The 15,963-nt window shown below is 48.1% G+C and overlaps 1 protein-coding gene across 5 annotated transcripts in view; it reads right to left on the minus strand.

Moving 5' to 3' along the window:
* Nucleotides 1-15,963, minus strand: part of DAPK1 (death associated protein kinase 1) — a 171,151-nt gene that overhangs the window by 143,153 nt on the left and 12,035 nt on the right. The window lies entirely within an intron of this gene.

The following is a 15,963-nucleotide window of genomic DNA, read 5'->3' on the forward strand; positions in this document are numbered from 1 at the left end:
ACCTTCATGCTTTTTGCATGTGGCCATCCAGTCTTCCCAGCACCACGTATTGAAAAGACCATCCTTTCCCCATTCTATAGTCTTGGCTCCTTTGTCAAAAACTGACCATAAATGCGTAGGTTTATTTCTGAGCTCTCTATTCTGTTCCACTGATTTATGTAACTTTTTTTTAATGCCAGTACCATATTGTTTTGGTTACTACAGCTTTGTAATATAGTTTGAAATCACAAAGTGTTTTTATTTATTCTTTAATCTTGTGAATAACATGCCTTCTAAAAAAGTGGTGTTCATATTAATAAAAACATTTGCACAAATCAAATCAATTATAGAAAATAAATCAAGGAAGAATATAATACACTTTTAAAATGAGGGTACCTGAGAGGACAGTATGTTACTTCTCCACAACAGTATTCACCAACAAGAACACCTGAGTATACTTCAAGTTGTTTTCACTGATCCTCGGGTCAGGAATGGAATAAAAGCTAAGGCATCCTACTAATAACTCAAAATGAACTCCACGGAAAGTAAACCTTTACAGAGCACCCACGTTGGGTCAGCACTGTGTTAGGGGCCTAGGAAGACCCAATGAAATGTCCAATGTGGTACCCCCGCCCTCAGAAGCAAGGATTGAGAGGGACAAAAACTGTCAATTTAAAAAGTTCCAAGCCAAATCAGTCAGTACAGCAATGCAACATTAAAGCAAAAAGCAAAAACAATGACCGAAATAAGCCATCTGCATTTTGGTCACATGTGTGGCATGTAACACAGCATACATTTGCTGATAAATAGGCCCTGGCGTTTATCACATGTTTTTCCCCAAGTGTTCAAAGCCCTTTGCAAAATTAAAAAAAAAAATTCTCCTAAGAAATTGGGATAAGAACTCACACAGAATCCTAGTGGGGGCGATACGACCCATTAAAAATTGTAAAGCCCTAGGCAAAAGCACATTTACTCAGGCCGTGAGGACAGGCCCCGAGACGTGCTGTAGGAGAAGGCATGGGCACAACGGGCCAATTCTGGATTAACTGTTCCTGTCCTGCAAGGGTTCCCTGATGATCAAGGCTCCTCGCCGGTCCTTCAGGTAGCCGCTGTCTAGTGCATTTCACACGCTCCTCCCAGGAACCGGCTCTGCCCTCTATAGCTGCCCGCACACCACAGCACGAGCACACGTGGGCCAGCCCGGCCGCTGGCCCTGCAGGGCACCTCCACACCCGTGTGAAGCCGCCTGGAACACAGAGGCCACGTCTCCCACCCCTTCTACTCCTTGGATGCTCTTCCAGCACGGAGCCAAATCCGCAGACCCACAGCACACCTGCAGGAGCCGGGGTGTCCTGAGGACTCGCCAGCGACGGGCAAAGCCACATGGCCTGGCTAGAAGCTGGGCTGCCCAGGCCGCAACACATTTCCTTGGTCTTTAAAAACACACCTGCTCCCAGTCTAGACATTCCGCATGGACATGACTCGGCGACTTTAATTGCACAATACTGTCCTGGTGTCCAAGCGGCACAGTTCTGTCCCCGCAGCGGCCTCCGAGCCTGCCTCCCAGAGACTCCGCTATTTTACGTACAATTTCCTCCTTTATTTTATATATAGACAGACATGCATATATACATGCATACACACACACACACACACACACACACGTATTTTTTAAAGTCAAGTTTTAATTACATCATATCTGTTTGCTCCCAACTGCTTTCAACACCTCCCTTTTATTCCATTCAGTGAGTAAAAATATTGCACACTCTTTGGGCTATGTCTACTCAACAGCACAAATAAAAGTAACCCATAATTGAAATGTACCAATATCTGCAACCTATTTGGGGAGCAATGGATAGATATGTGATAGAGGAAACAAAGTAAAACGTTAGGAATCGTAGAATCTAGGTGGTGGGCATATTGGAGTTCACTGTATGGTTCTATCAACTTCTCTGCATATCCAAAAACTTTCCTAACATGTTGAAGAGAAAAAGAGGAGAGGAGAAAAGGAGGAAGGAGATTTTTTTTCTCTTAAAGCATCAGAAGGCTCTGTACGGACTCCTGGCTCTGTGGACTCATGCTGTAGACGCTTCCAGTGACCAGAATTTTCAGATTTTTATAGGGAGCATGAAAGTGCTATCAAAATAAAAATTGTTACATTACAATATAAGTGGAATTAATTTAATACATTTTAGACCTCAGAATTTTAAAAAACAACAACAGAGAATAATGGTGCAACGTGCCTGGCCTGAGGCGTAGACGCCGGCGGCACAGCTCCCGGGGAAGGGCGGCTGGCGAGCCCCAGGCCCGGGCTGCGGGGCCTCCACGCCCCAGCTCTGCCGCTGCCGTGGCCATGGCCCAAACGCACACAAACGGCGTGGCTGTGTTCCAACAAGGCTTGTTTATGGATGCTGAATCTGAATCTCATGCAAACTTCACATGTCATGAAACATTATTTTTCTTTTGGTCTTTTTTCCCAATCATTTAAAAATGTGAAAACCGTTCTTACGTGTGGGCTGTACAAAAAAGGCGGTGGCCTGGACTTGGCCTTGGAGCTGTAATTTGTGACCCCTGATGTAGACACAGGATTTGGGCCCCGGTGGGCACCAGTTATTAATGGCACATGTGTTTATCAACACGTGGAGATCAAAGGTGTCATTAATCCAAATTTGCAGATCAAAGGTGTCATTAATCCCAAACAGCACTAAAGCCTGTTTAGGAACGTGCTGTTAATGACGATGGTGCCTCGAAAAAGAAAAACCTAGAGGCGGGCCTGAACACTCCGAATCACCCATAAGATCATGGAAAAGGTGCCCAGGGGCACACAGGAGAAAACTGCATAAATAGGAGAGTGTCTGGGCGTTCTCTGAACTGATATCCATCTCCCAGACACCCTTCTTCCTGCATTCCAGTATTCTCCAACATTCCTCGAACTCTCCTGCACGCCCTAGCAGGCAATAAGATACGAGTCTAACTTTCAGGCAACTAGCGTTTTAAACTATGTACCATATATGGACCCCGTGTGAAATTGGAGGGATCCACGTCTCTGCTAGGAGGTCAACAGAAGTGGTGACTTTCTGCCGGGCTCCACGTCCCGGGTGGCCGCTGCAGCGAGTGTGCGCGGGTCTGAACCAGCGGGCTCTGCCCAGTGAGGGACTCGCCCCGGCCCCTCCCTCGCACCACGTGCAACGCCTTCAGAGTCACCTTGTGACCCTTCACAAAGTCATACATGCTCAGTGAAGAAAACACAGGAAAGCCCAAAGAAAAGGTATCGGGCCAGCTTTCGAATATTGTTTCTTCTTTGAATAAGCAGACTGGAGGCTGGCGGCACCCGTAGTGAACCCAAGCTAGCTACTGGCAATGGGCACACAGGGGCACAGCCCTCCACTCAGAGGGCACCATCCACGACAGGGGTGCTCGAGAACAAGCCATGGTCCACGGCGAGGTGCCAACGAAAAGCACACTGAACAAAACTCACCGTGTGCATCATGAAAAGATCAGACCATTTTCTCCCTAAATAATGTTTTTGACAAAGGTCTCTCTGACTCCTCTCTCCTCCCTCCCCTACCTCTTCCCATAAAGGCATTTCTCTCTCTCTGGCTCTCCTCCCTCCATCCCTCTCCTTATCCTTTGAGAGAGAGGGTTTGATGGATAGACACTTTAAAATACATCCATGCCTCTACTTGACTTTCCAAAGAGTAAGCATTTCTTAAATTCATCAGTCTCTATTTTTAAAAGGCCTGATGCTAATCCTTGGCTCACAGCTGCTCCATCTCCCTGGGGAAGGAAATTACTTAAAAACCTCCTTTGAAGCGGAGACCTGCATGAATATGGAGAGGTCACTGGTCTGGCCCCAAAGACCACCTTTGTTCCAGGGAGGCTGACCTTCCAAAGGGCCCCTTAGGGATTTCCCTGGATGTCTGTTCCCACCTGCCACAAGAAGGCTCCCCTCTGAGCATCCTTTTCACGTGGCACCACCCGAACCCAGTGGACATCAAGAGAAATCATCTCATTCAGTCTGTCCTAAAACGTCAGATTTTAAAATTCCATATGAAGGTGACGTTTAAAAATTAAATAACATGTTTATCTTTTTAAAGAGCCAAATTAATATTCCTCAAACAGGGGGAAATTATTCTGGAATTTTTGAAGAAGTACAGTGGATGAAAGAAGTTTTCATCCATTATTAACACTGCAATAGACAGCATGCAGCTGCATATTAACTTTCTCTTTCAATTTCAAAATGGGTCTGGAAAAGCAGACACATTATTCGATCCTCAGAGGGACCGAGATTATTAACATGCTTAATATAAATTGTACAAATGGAACAAACTCGAAATCAGCTTGCAAATTTAGGATCAAGCTACCCGAGGAAGGCCTACCTGCCTGGCCTGACGGCGCTAACATGCCAAATCGCAAGAGCTCTCAGCCGCTGCCCGACCACTGAGCTGACAAGCGCGTGAAAGTGACAGTCTCCGCGCGCAGCTTCTCCCATTCCGGGAAATGCTACGTTGCCATGGCTAAGTTACGGTGAATGGAATGATGACAGAACACGAGAGAAACCATACAGGTTCTTGTTGGGAAAAAGAGGAGGGCAAGATTAGGCTGTGCTTTTTCATTCTAAATCCTGGGCCGGGAGGAGGGGTGAGGAAAGCTTAAAAAACACCAGCAGCCCAGGAGTAAGAAGTCCTGTACATTTGTGCATTTAACATGCACAGATCTCTAACAGTTCCCTTCGTCTTACGCTGCGGTGAGGAAGCAGAGGTTCTGAGAAGTTAGGGAGCCACCAGGTCCTCCCCCATACCAAGCACTCTCATGAAACCCAAATTTAAAAGGCTCAGAGGCAACAAGAAGGAGATTTACAGCAGGAGACCAGATCCAGTACAGCAGAGCAGGTCTGACCGCACTGAGGGCCCGGCGACCAGGATCTCTCCTCCGGGGTCCTCCTAGGCCAGCCTGAGCCCCTGGGGCGGGGGGCTGCTTTGCTCCAGGCAGCCTCAAGGCGTCAGGCGTCCCCACAGGAGAAACGACGAGGCTGCCGTCCGTGTGCTGTTAAAGCCTTGTCTCCTTCAGGGCAACCCGGGCCTTTCCTCCAGCTTTGCAGTCAAGAAAGTAAAACACTAATAACCAGGAAACAATGCCACGCACGGCCTCGCGCACACATGCACTCACTCCATCCCTTTTTCGTAAGCACCCACCACGTGTCAGGCCCTGTTCCAGACGCCTGGGATAAAACAGACAAAGATCTCTGCCCAAAGAGCCACAGAAACAATAACACCTCTCATTCTGAAAAGATGAGATAGTAAGGCATGTTAGAAGTACCTCAGAAAGCGCTAAGTGCTGAGGGAAAAGTAGGGAAAATGGGGTACAGTGTGGGGTGAGAGGTGATTTTTATAGGGCAGTAGAGTTCGCCTTCATTGAGAAAGTGCCATTTGTACAAACGCTGAAGAATATGGGGGTTAACGTGGCACTCTGGGGCAAGAAGGAACAGACGATGCATTCTAACAATAAGCTTAAATGGAGAAAGCGTCAACATATTGGGCACCTTGAAGTTCTCACAAGTCTGACTAATGCAGGTAAGTGTTCAAGAATGGGTATGAGTCTTACATGGTACATCAGTGTTAACGTCACCAGCACTCTCATGTACAAATGTGGTTTGATATATTAATGTCTGGAATTCAAACTACTTATGTACATGGTGTATGAAATAATGTGGGATGCATATGTGCAATGGGAACACTTCTGAAATTTAACTTCCCATTTCAAAGTCACTAGACTAGAATGCAACAGTAAAGCAGGATTGAAGATTTCTGCATTCTTGTCGGCAAATGCTCACTTGCAGACAAGACCTTAGCCAAAAGACGCCTTCCTGGTCCTAGAGTTTTCTCCTGGTTTCATATCGTGCTTCAAAGGAGAAGTATTTTAAACATCACTCCCAAGAAAAGGAGGATGTGAAATAACCACAGAGGGAAGTCCCAATAATTCAGCTAGTAACAGCTCAAAAAGCAGCTTAGTGCTTGGAAATGGTCCAAGAAAAACATCAGGTTTGTGTTTGGATGTGTTCCTTAATTGAAGACAGCATTGCACGCACATCTGTATAAGGTACTTTTATCGGCTTTCAGGATCTTCTGCCAGATCACCTTCCTTACGGGCCTGGATTCAGAAAGCACGAGAAGTTGCCCCAAAAGCTCTCCTAAGGGGGAGCAGGCTCTATGTGCAGTCTGCTAGCAGGCACGCTGGGCCAGCCCAGGCCTGTCCTACAACAGCACAGTCACCCTCGATGCCCGGGGAGCCACGATGGCAGCAGGGGCCTTTCCGCAGTCCTGAGCTGTCGTTTCTGGACCCGGCAGACGCAAAGAGCTCCTATGTGCTGGGGTTCTGAGAGGATGAGTTCAGTGTCAGAGACCCAGGAGGCCCATCTCCTCCAAGCCCCTCATCCCAAAAAGAGAAACTGGAGGGCAAGCGATGTGCCCAAGGACACACAATGCTTGAGAACACAGTGTCAAGGTCAAAAGCTCAGTTTCCCCAATGTCACTCTTGGGTTTTCTTCAGTCACTGGGAGCCCAACACCTAAAGAGGCAAAGGATGGCCCAACACGACACAACGTGCAATGATGTACGCCCACACCCACTCTGCTCACTGCAGCGTGAAGCTGGGTACCAGGCTTCACTCTCACGGAACGGCTATGGAATTGTTTCCCTGAGCTAAATATCTACCGACAACTAACAGAGTCCTTGGCCCTCCACCCTTCAGGTGTCCACTTTCACAGCCTGCCCGGGATGGTGTGTTCAGCTGCTTCTTTCTGTCCCCTCCTCTTTGGCCCCACTGCCAAGAAGCTTCCTCTATTCGAATGGGAAGAAATTATGTCTAACTCTCCTCCAACTGTCTTTGAAGTAGAAAACAGCATATGGAGACGGTTTACTTTGGGTTCTGAGTTTTCAGAGAAATGCTTTTATAACATTTCTAATTGGCCTCAACATCAAAGAAGGCATGTCACTCACAAGACAGAGCACCAGAGAATAATTAAGGATGGCTAAGTGGAGAGACGTCAACTAGATCTGGGCACAGTGACACCATCACTACCACCATCATCTTAAAGGACCATTCAGTGCACAATTACACAGGCTGTCTTGGGTGATGCTGCCCCAAAAGCTTTGCCCTCAAAAAAGATACCAAACCTACTTGGTTACCAAAAGGATTCCCTGGAAAGCTTCTGACCCACTAGTAGATGGAAACAGTCAAAATACTAACAATATATTGGAAAACTCCAAATGTCCTTCAGTTGGTGAGTTGATAAACTGTGGCACATTCAGATAACAGACTACTACTGAGCAAAAAAAGAGGGATGAACTGCTATGCAACAACATGGATGAATCTCAAATGCACTATGCTAGCCAGACTTAAAAGGTACACATGCTATGATTCCAGGGCACAGATTCCACGGCTGCGACTCCAGGAACAGAAAACTGATCGGCGGCTGCCAGATGCTGGGGGCGGGGCTAACTACAAGGGGCACAAGGGGACTGGGGGGTTATGGAACTACTGTACATCTCGCTTGCAGTAGTGGTTACATGGCAATATGTACTTGTTAAAACTCCTAGAACTGTACCATAAAAAGTGTAATGTTACTGTACGCAAATTATCCCTGAAAAAAAGGCCAAAAAAGTCTAGTAATAATCAGGAAAATAAGCAAAATCCAACAAAGAACTTAAATATTTACTGTTCCTAGGTAAACTTCACTTTCATATTTAAAAACAAACTTACATCTCTCTGCACAACTGTGGCTCAACTGACTGCTCACATCCTTTAGAACAGACGGCTTCTCACCCATGCCCAGAGCAACCGGGACAGGCAAGGAGCTTCTCAAACCTTCAAGCACCCACTATGGGCCAGGCTCGGCGAGAGGAGCCGGGCCACCAGCAGAGAGGCCACAGTGCCAGGCCCTGCAAAGCTCACAGAGGGAGGAGGTAAGAACACGGAGGAGGTGGCCCAGAAGTCCCCAGCACGGACATGGCTGCTCTGACAAGAACTGCCTCGGGTTATTTCGGGAACGTGACATTGTGTCATTCACTAATTCAACTCATTTTTGAGCTAAGTACAGTGAAAAACAGAGATGCAGAAGTCCTGGAACTCACCCCCACGCGCAGAAAGACACGTTCTTCCACCCCATTGCTTCCACAGGGCCACCCACAGGATGCCATGGGATAAAACGGGACCCTGGGGAGACCACAGGGTACACCATTCACACTGTTCTGGATGTGAACGCACTGTGACTGGCGTCCCCAGAATTCCGTGAGGAGGTGGCTCTGGCAGGGAACCCACCCCAGCTTCACCTTCAGGCTTCCGAGGAAGATGCAAGTTCAAGGTGGCAAGACTGTGCTTCCCAGCCTTTCCCACCTCCCCCCATGGAACACTCAAAGCAAGGTCTGTGCTGCCTGCGGCCTGAGGTAACCAGCCTGGGGGCTCCGACGCCCCAGGGCCTACTCAGCTACCCTGAGGGTGAGGGGCACACCTGGAATGCAGGGGTGCTCCCTGGCTCTCCACTCGAGGACAGATCCAGAAGGGTACTTGCCAGTGGGTCTAGAAACTCGGGAAACAGAGTTCTAATGTCAGGGTACCTCTGGCCTATTGGAGCCTTTGGGAGAATTAGAAATGAGTGCCCCATCTTCCAGGCAGAGGCCTCAGAGCATCAGCTAGATTTCAGCCCGCCCCGCAGCCCTACCTCCTAGCCTCCTTTAGAGCCTTTGGCAAGGCACAAACTGCTCCTCCTACTGACGGCCCTGCCTAAGAGACAGAAAGTTCTGTCCTATGGCTGTCCCCAGCCTATCCAACTCTCTTGGTGGGGACACCACAGATCATCCTTCAGCAAGTTCGCACAACGTACTGACTAGCACGTCTGTGACTTGATTTGAACAAGGCAAACATAAATACCTGGCCGCTCGTTTTCTCCTAGACTGCAGCGTCATCAGTCTAGGTCAGGCTGCATTTCTGAAGCCCCCAACAACTCCCATGGACTGCTGTCTCCCTACAGCCACCCGATGCCAGAACCTCCCCGGCCGGGTCCAGCTGCTCCTCACACCACGTGCGATGACCAAGGGCAACCAAGGGGCTTACTGTCTGGACAAAGGACGCTCGGAGTCACCCCTCACACCTTCCACCCCAGTGGCTTCCAGATGGATCACAGATTCAAACATAAGTAAGGAACCACGGAAGTATCAGAAGACACTGCTGAGAATATTTTTTAATAAACTCAAAGTGGGAAAGGACTTTCTAACGGTGACACAAACCCACAAAAGATGAAAAAAATCTGATAAATTTGACACTTCAAAAAACTATCCAATTGAGATGATGAAAAAGGTCTGGAGCTGGATGGTGGGATGGCTGCACAGCCAATGTGAACGTACTTAATGCCACCGGGCTGTACACTGAAGAATGGTTAAAATGGTAAATTTCATTTTAGGTATATTTTACCACAATACAAAAAAAGTATCCACAGGGTAAAAAACACCAAAAACAAAAGTCAAAAGACAAACAACCACCTAGAGAAAAGATGTACAAATCCTGCCACAGACATAAAGGTATTTTTCATGTATAAAGAGCTCCTACAAAGTAGCATAGGCCTAGAAAGCCATTGGAAAATGAGCAAATAGAACGAACTGAGAGTTCACAGCAAAGACAAATAGTTCTTAAACACATGAAAAGATGCTTATGCTCATTCATATCTAAAAGTTAATGCAACTACAACCCAACAGCTGAGGGAGAGGGTAGAGAATCGACTGTCTCAGCTGTGGGCGGTCAGGTTGCAAAGGGACTTATCTTGCCGGAAGAGCAAGATGGCGGCACCCAGACTCTCAGAGGCCGACCCTCCAGCCAGTAGGTCCACTTCTAGGAATTTACCCTACAAACAATTTCAACATGTTATACAAAGGTATTCACTACAGAATTATTTGTAATAAAAAAAATTAGAAGAGAACCCTAAAAGTTCATAGACGGAGAGAGTTAAATACATTATGATAAACTCACAGAACAGGAGGAGGCGTTTCTTTTTGTACAGTAACAGAATGACTCTCAGGTACGTTGTGAGGTGAAAAACAGAAGTGCAGAACAATGTGTCTCATATGACACCATTTCAGAAAAAACATGAAAATGTTTCTAAGTTCGTTGACTTAAATACACACAGACTTCATCTGGAAGGATCCCCAAGAAGCTGAGGCGCTGGAGACTGGAAGACAGAAGAAGAGACGCGGCCGTCCTCTGCATATTCTTTGACTCCCATGTCATGTGAGGGAATTACCTCTTAGTTTTAGAAGACGGAAAGGGACAGAAATCTCTCGTTCCCCGTAACTGGTCGTCCCTGTTGGGTACTGATGACTACCGGAAGTCACCACGCTGCTAGACAAGAAGGCCTTGCCTCTCTGGGCCTCTTCTCTCCCAAGCCTCCTCGCTGCCCGCCGAGGACCTTGTCCTCATGGGGTACACACTGGAGCGCCATGAACTGGCTCCTGGTCCCTTTGAAACCTCACCCATCCATGCCAGCAAACTTACTGAGTCTCTAACCACGCACTCAGCACCTTCCTTGGGGCCAGGGCTCAACAGTGAGTAAGACACAAAGCCTTTTCAGACGTTAACAGTGGAGTGGGGGAAGTACCGAGTCCGCCCGCGCCGGCTCACGGGAGCCCGCCGTTCATTCTGCAGGAACTGTGTGAGCTGCTTGTTGAACACGCCGCTGTTAAGTAATACAGAATCAAACAATGGCCCGATCCCCACAACGGCACCAAAAGCTGAAAAGACAGCGCTCCTGCAATCAGCAGGGCTGAAGTTCAGAGATTCAGTTTAACGAAGATAATTTGTATAAGGATGAGAAACAGTCTAACAGAAGATCACATGTTAGAATTAATGACAATAAACTGATTGGGAAAAGAATTTGCAGACTGGGATGTGACTCCATTTGTTAAAACGTCATCAACCATAGGTCAGCCACAGCAAAAATCAACAAGTATATTCTGTGAGACAACTGACTACAAGGAATTTACAATAGAGTATGCATATTTTGTTATTATTTGTAAATCGTGTTATACATCCTTTATATCAGCAAAATTTATTTTAAAAAAGGTATGCATATGTATACACGTGTATATTACATATATACATGTACGCACGCATGTAAGCACATACACACACACATTTCAATCCACACTGAGCTGAACTCTGACATCTCAAGCCTAACTTCTCTAAGGTCTGGTTTCCCAATCTGTAAAGGAAGCATAAAAACCACTTCCCACCTGCCTCCCAAGGTCAAATAGAAACTACAAACTATAAAGTTGCAACCTAGCTGTTACCAATATCCTGACTCTTCCCACCCCACAGTGGCTAATTTTTAAATGCCTGCTCCCCACAACTTTCCCCTGTCTTTTGGCTTTCAAGCAATCATCTTCTTGCCTTTAACCTCTTTATTATCGCAGAAAGAAGTGCAACACAAGGAACAAGACTACACAGCGTTGAAAACCGCTCTGTCCCTGTCCCTGTGCCCTCTGAGCAGGGCTCAGCTCTGCACGGGTCTTTACACATCCTCACACCCAGCAGTGCCTCCACTCGCTCCCTGAGCCGCGGAGGCTAACCGACACCTTGCTGGAATGCTGGCAAGGCTCCCAACCCTCAGCAGCAGAAGCCCATTTTCCCATCATCCCGTTTACACTATTCCACTGGATCCCTCATTTCTTCTCTCTGGGTGCTACCCCAAGCACGTCCCATAGAACTAATTTTAAATCATAATTAAATCCTATCTTCTCAGAATGCATGACACACCTTTCTACGCATACTAGAATGAATTAAAATTTACTGGGGAAGACATCAATTCTATATTAAGAGTTCCTGTTTCCTTTTTGAAGCCCCAATTTTCAAGCATCAAAGAGAGCAAATTTGACAGGATTGACTGACAGCAGGGAGACTGCCATTTGCAAAAAGGTTTAACATCAAGTCCCTGCAGTTTTCACTTTTCAACTGCAAATACTGCAGGGCAAAACCGGTGTGTGGTAGAGCGCTCTGGCCCGGCTCTGGCCCGGCTCGGCTCTGCTGTGCAGCTCTCTGAGACCTGCCCACTGACATGGGCAGGTCAGGGCTGGGGCCACTGACTCTGCTACCTGTCTCCCCTGCAGTAACTGAAATGGGGCAACCACACTTTATTCCCACTACACTCACCTCCCCCCATACTTTAAAATTTGAAAGCGTACATGACACTGAGAAATAGGTAACATGGTACAAAGTACCAGAAGATTTTGGGGAACTCATTGGTATGCTATCTACAATGGAAAGGACAGAGCCATTTTGTCCACATCCTACTCTACCCAGCTGGCAGTGTGACCCCGGGCCCCATTTTATTCCTTTATGGGGCTGTCACCTCTCAGGGTTTTTCCAAGGATGATACGCATCTTAAGGAACTTCTTAGTGATTATTGGTCCACCTTTAAAATTCAGAGGAACGATGGCTACAGTCCTTAATTTCAGAATTTTGTTATGACCAGTTAAGGGAATTGATCCTCCAACAACAGATATTTCTGGAATACCTTCTCCTTGCAAGATGCTGGGAACAAAAGAATTATGACACCTTAAGGGGCTTACAATCTAGGGAAGATACACACACACACACACACACACACACACATAGGGACAGCCAGCAATGCAACAGCGGGGAGTCTAAACGCTGGATGAATGTGCCAAAGATGCTGGATGAATGTGCCAAAAAGGAAATGCCCTAGGAGCTGCAAGAGGAGGAGGGCATCACTTTGAAGTGGGATGGTCAGGAATGACTTCCTGGGGCAAATGGAACATCAACCCAGGATTCAGAGTAGAGAGGAGGGTCCCGCATAATGATAGCAGATTCTGATCAGTTGCCCCAACAGAGGGGAGGAGTCACACAGCAAACCCAGTATCATTTCACGATTGTCACTAGTGGACGTCCCCCTTTCCTGATTCTTCTCCATCTCCTCCACCTCCTCCCAGCCAGGAGGCTGCCCTGCCTACTGCACCACCTGGGCTCCCTACAGGTGGCTCATGGGAGGCACTGGAGGAAGGCTGGAGGGAAGGGGGAGAGGGAGGCCAGGGGGTTTGTTCCCCGAAGCGGCATGTGCTGGTGGCTCCAGCTCAGCCCCAGGTGTGTATCAGATCCCCAGACCATGGTGCATACTTGGCCACCTCATAAGCTTCACCTGGACCATGCGAGGCGGACTCATCTCCTGCCAGCATCCCGACCGACACATTTCCCTTTTCCACGGTGCCCTTCAAATCAGCCCCTCCTCCACCGACATGCTTCCCCAACTGACTTCCACGCCAGTGCCCCGGCTCCGGGGAGCGGGAAGCCGAGCTGGGAGATGTGGCAAAAAGCCTTCTTCTCACCTCCTGCCTGGGTCCCCATACCTGACCTTTTACCTTTAAAAGCCACCCCCCACCTCTTGCTAGGAGGAGGGGATATTTGAGACACTAACTAAGCTCTGTGGGCTCCACAGTCACACAGCATGCTATACCATCCAGCCCACCAGAGAAACAGGCACCTGGGGCCTCAGAGAATGAGAGAGAATAAAAAGTAAGGAGATAGCTAGCTTTGGCTAAAAATGAGGAATCAGCATGAAAAGAACACAGCTATTAAGCTAGTTTAAAAACGGAGTCATCAAGATGGCAGCAGAATGCCATCCTTAGCAGGGTGGACCGAGGTCAGACAGTGACGGGAATCCGGCTCAGCCATGACCCACAGCAGCCTGTCCAGCAGGGAGGGAAAGGCGGAAACTGCATGTTAGCCAAGGGTGGCTCCCACACCCAGGCCAGTGACGTCCAGAAGTCTGACCAGCCTTATCCATTGTCAGTCCCACCCCAGGCCTCTGGGACACAGCTGACCCGTCCACTCCTGGGACAGCACATAAAAGCCAGACTAAAACAGAAAGTGCCCCAGACCTCTTGCTTGCATTATTTGGCAGCCTGCTCTATTCTCTCCTCAGGGATGGACCCTCAAGGTCAATACTTTCTCTCAAGAGCTTTTTCTTTGCCCATTGGGTGCAGGAGGCTCCTTGCCTATTACCCACTCCAGTACCTAGGCCCCTCAGTCAACACGTCCCTCCCTGTCTTAATCCTGGAGCCCCAGGGTTCCCAATGAGTGGGGCGGGGGGGCGGGTGCTGCTCCTAGGATCCAGTGGGCAGAGGCCAGAGATACTGCTAAGCATCCTACAATGCACAGGACAGCCCTCACCACAAAGAACTATCCCAGCCAAACCGTGCCTAGGGTGAGATACTCCTGGTTTAGAGGGCAGAAGAAGGAAACAGGTATTGGACACATTGTATGAGCCGGGCTCTGTGCCGGATGTTTTCAACTTCCCTTCCCAGTCAGTGACAGAGGGAGAGGCCACAAAATGAGCTGCACCTCCAGTCACCCAATTTCCAGACACGGCTTAGCAGTCTGGGTCTCCAACAGTTGCCACAACCATTTTAAACAGTGTCCAAGGCCAACGTCTTTCTGAACCTCAGTTTTCTCCGATGTAAAATGTGGGTTACAACACCCACCTCCAGCCCCTGGTCTAGAATGGGCTCCCAGTGAGTCTTAGTTTCCTTGTCTCCTTCTTCATGTTTGGTTGCCAGCTTCTTCCAGGGAACATATGAGTTCAGAGACACACACACATACCTGCTCAGGCACCCACCTGCTTACATCATTACATCCCCACAAGAATCTGAATAAATGAATGAGCCCTCCCAGAAGAAGGACCGCTCCTTGCCTGAACTCCAAAAACAGGTCTTCACACTGGGTTCCTCTCACTTATTTAGGCTTCCCATTATCATTGGTTGTGTGAAGTCTGTCTAGCCTACTTGATCAGAAACTCGTCGGGATATAAGGGTCTCGCCCAACACCCTAGCCAGTGCCGTATCATTCAGATGTCCAATCAACCCCGGAGGAACGAAGAAAGCTGGACAGACATCACGGTTCACGCGACAGTTTTGTTGAACAGTCTGTGCCTGTTTTCTGTTTATAGTTATTATCACCACTCCCTGACAGTTCACCTGGACTCACCCTACAGATCCAATTTTCAGGCATTTTCCTTTTTGAATTTGTGAGCATCTAATGTCACTTGCATAAACTAAACATATCCACTCAATGGGCCCACAGAATAACGAAGCATCCTCTTACAGTGGCTTCCCATGCGGCAGCCGTGTTCCTTGAACAAATGAGACCCAGTGCGCAGGAACAAGGACGGCTCTCCGCCGTGAGTGGGCATTTACACACAGCAGCTGGTGGAGCCTCGCCACTGAGGAGCTCCTAACAATCCAGCCTTTCAGCCACCAGTCTAATAGGCTTTTCTTGGCACGGACAATCTGGGCTTGGCCAAACACTCATTTTCACGTCTTCAATCAGTACGTGTCAGAAAGCGATGGAGGTTCGGCTCTGCCGTGTGTCCTGCGTTCTGCAGCAAGCTCTTCGTGCTCAGGAACTCAGGGGCCCACACACTCAGACTCCTTTCTCCATAAAGATCCATAACAAAAGCAATGATTTGTTCCTCTGATCAAATCCTAGGGTTTTATTCAGCTGCTTAAGATGGTTTTTAATTTAAAAAGCAGCTAGAAAAATGAAACTGACTTTCCAGGAACTTAAAGGACACCACATTAAGCCTGAATTTGCGTGCTGACATGCCTCAGTTCCCAGTAACTCCAGGATGACTATTCCCCAGCACTTCCAAGCAGCTCTCTCAGGGACCAGCTAACTCCTGGCTGGCGGGCACGCAGCTTTGAGTCGCCTCAGCTTCCCCGCACGCACGCATCCATCTTAACAGACCCTCCTTAACATGGGCCTCTCTCTCCCTCTCCCCTGCCATCTGGGGGGACTTTGAAAATGGGTCCCTGTAGACTCTGCTTCAGCTGCTCACTTTTGAGCGCACAGCTAAATTCCTAGTTAATTTGCTTCTCAGGAACTCTAAGAACCATCTACCACACTATCAGGCAGACTACCTGAGGG

This window comes from Equus asinus, chromosome 23 (genome assembly GCF_041296235.1).
Source record: "Equus asinus isolate D_3611 breed Donkey chromosome 23, EquAss-T2T_v2, whole genome shotgun sequence".
NCBI classification, from domain to species: Eukaryota; Metazoa; Chordata; class Mammalia; order Perissodactyla; family Equidae; genus Equus; species Equus asinus.